The sequence below is a fragment of the Elephas maximus genome, chromosome 1, assembly GCF_024166365.1.
Source record: "Elephas maximus indicus isolate mEleMax1 chromosome 1, mEleMax1 primary haplotype, whole genome shotgun sequence".
NCBI classification, from domain to species: domain Eukaryota; kingdom Metazoa; phylum Chordata; class Mammalia; order Proboscidea; family Elephantidae; genus Elephas; species Elephas maximus.
In genome coordinates, this window is record NC_064819.1 from 89563912 (window position 1) to 89567049 (window position 3138).

The window sequence follows — 3138 nt, forward strand, 5'->3', positions numbered from 1 at the left end:
CTGCACCACCTTCTCACTTGTGGACACCACTGTCCCCCATACGGCCTTCCTAAGGTCTTCTGAGACCAGAGAACCCTGAGTCCTTGACCCTCAACTGCCAGAGTACCTTGCAGCCTCTTCTGATCACTGAGCTGCCTTCTGTGCCCCAATACTTCTCTTTCAGAGAAAAAAAAAAATCTAATTGCCTCCTCTAGAATGCTTTCCCCGGTATATGCACCCCAGTTCATCCTTCACCTTACACAGGCTTTTCTCTCATTCACCCAGTATCTTGGTATCATTGAGCCTCCAGATTTTGGAGTCTTTTGAGAATGTTCTCATGAACTCCTCGGTGACTTAAAATGTGCCTGGGGCCACTCTCCCCTCCTGCCTGTAAGCTTCTCATGGCAGGGACTGAGAATGTGGGCCAATTCTCCCAACCAGGACATCTGGTTCAGCAAAGGGGTTGCTAATGAGGCCAACACAACCAAGCTGAAGTCTCTCTGAAGGGGAATGCTTGGCCCAGAGAAAAATCTCTCATAGATAAAATGCTGTCTCTCTGATAAATTCCTTTTCAAATAAAGAATTATAAAAGAGGTGGGATATAAATACACACGGGATATAAGTTCGACAAAATCCATCCCAACAAAGAGAGAAATATCAGCTGCATAATTTAGGGTCAAAATTTCTCCCACAAATAAATAAGGGATAATAGAACACTTACAACAACTCTCAGAACATAAAACCAAACCAAAACCCACAGCCGTCAAGTCAATTCCAATTCATAGGGACCCTCCATAATGACAATACATGTGTGCTGAATGAACAAACGGAACAGTGAATTGATCCAAGTGTTGCATTGGCCTGCTTTACCATCAACCAGTTAGTGAGAGGATTCAGAGGTATCCATGTTTCCCGTTACATTCTTTTGAGTTTTTATAAAGCAGGATGGAACACACTCAGTTGACAGCTCTCCTCCTTCTCTAGGGTCAGAAGGAACAGGCTATGGTCAACCAAACCTCCCTGGGGGGCTTTCTCCTTCTGGGCTTTTCTGAACACCCAGGACTTGAAAAGATTCTCTTTGTGGTTGTCTTGACTTCATATCTCCTGATCCTGGTGGGCAACGCACTCATCATCCTGCTCTCCATGCAGGACCCCAGGCTCCATGCTCCAATGTACTTTTTCCTCTCCAAACTCTCCTTCTTGGATCTCTGCTTCACCACAAGTTGTGTCCCCAGATGCTGTTCAACCTCTGGGGCCCAAAGAAGACCATCAGCTTCCTTGGGTGTTCCTTGCAGCTCCTCTTCTTCCTGTTCCTGGGGACCACTGAGTGCATCCTCTTTACACTGATGGCCTTTGATCGCTACGTGGCTGTCTGCCAGCCCCTCCACTATGCCACCACCATCCACCCCTGCCTCTGCCGGCAACTGACAGCTGTGGCCTGGGTCACTGGTGGAATCAGTTGTCCAGAAACCATTCACCCTACACCTGCCCTTCTGCCCCCACCGACAGATGGATGATTTTGTGCGTGAGGTCCCAGCTCTAATTTGACTCTCTTGTGGGGACATCACCTACAATGAGATCCAGATGACTGTTGGCAGTGTCCTCATCTTGGTGGTGCCCCTCAGCCTCATCCCTATCTCTTACGGTGCCATTGCCCAGGCAGTGCTGAGAATTAGCCCTGCAAAGGGTAGGAAGAAGGCTTTTGGGACATGCTTCTCCCATCTCATTGTGGTCACCCTCTTCTATAGCTCAGCCATTGCTGTCCACCTACAGCCCCAAAATCCCTATGCCCAAGAGAGGGGCAAGTTCTTTGCTTTCTTCTACGCAGTAGGCACTCCTTCGCTTAACCCTCTCATATACACCCTGAGGAACAAGGAGATAAATAGGGCATTCATGAGGTTGCTGGGAAGGATGCGGACCCCAGACGAAGCTGATGGTTAGCTGCTCAATGTGCTTTAAAGTTGAGAGATTCCTCACGCTTTTGTCAGTAAGCTTGCATTCTCCACCACACTGCCTTCTGCACACCCATCTTGCCTCAGTAAAGAGTAGTAGTGCATGTGTGTGTGCGTGAGTACATGTATATGTGTGTGCATGTATAAGAGACAGAGATTGAGCATGGGGGTAAAGGGAAGTTATTGGAGTTGTTAGAGGCCATCAAGTCAGCACCCAATTCACGGCAGGCCCACACACAACAGGATAAGACTCTTGTGATCCACAGGGTTTTCACTGGCTGTCTTGTCAGTACTAGATCTCCAGGACTTTCTTCCTAGTCTTAGTCTGGAAGTTCTGCAGAAACCTGTTCAGCATCATAGCAACACAGAAGCCTCTGCTGACAGACCAGTGGCGGCTGCCCTTGAGGACCAATGACCAGCAGTCAAACCAGGTCTCCCCCATGAAAAGCAAGAATTCTACCTCTGAACCACCACTGGGAACAGCATCTGAATCCAGTTCAGTATTTTCTCTGTTCTCTCTTCTGTTTTTAACATTTCTCACATCCATGATTGTGTCCCTAATTTTATCATTCCCATTTCTAACTCCCTTGTCCTATCATCACTATTTCTTCACCTCCATTTCTAACCCCTACCATATCTTCTTTGTTTCTCCCTCAGGTCCGTTTCCACCACCTTATATGTCTCCTGTTTTGTGCTCTAGTTGTATTTTACCCCATTTAGTAGCAGCTATAGAGAGAGAAAGCTGAAGTCCAGGTAAGTTCAGAAATCCACCCAAGAACACACAAGTGTTAGAACTAAAACCCAAGCACCGTGGCTTCCAGTCAGACAACCTCTCAAATACACCTTGTTGTTTTCATACCTTCATCATTTATCCCGGTATCCTTAGGTTTGACCCCAAAACAGGGCCATAAGGAGAACGCTTAACTTCTTCAGTCATAGTGTTTTTCCCTTTAGGGTGCCTGCGAATTGCAAGCAAAGGAGAAGCCCAGAAAGAGAGGGAAACATCTTAATACTTGGGCTGGCAGGACAACTTCAACAATGGGGACGTTAGTGCCATCCACTGGTCATATGTGATATCGCATTTGACATCCTAGTCACCTGACCCAACCACTCTCCACTGTCTTAACACTGTATTCTGCCCATAGAGATTATTATTATTGTTATTATATAGCACCAGTGATATGTCAGGTACCATTGAAAGTGATTT

At 46.7% G+C, this 3138-nt stretch overlaps 1 pseudogene; it reads left to right on the forward strand.

Annotated features, from left to right (window-relative positions):
• Positions 1–981: 981 nt before the first annotated feature.
• LOC126066907 (olfactory receptor 2H2-like) lies at positions 982–1920 on the forward strand (annotated as a pseudogene).
• Positions 1921–3138: the final 1218 nt, after the last annotated feature.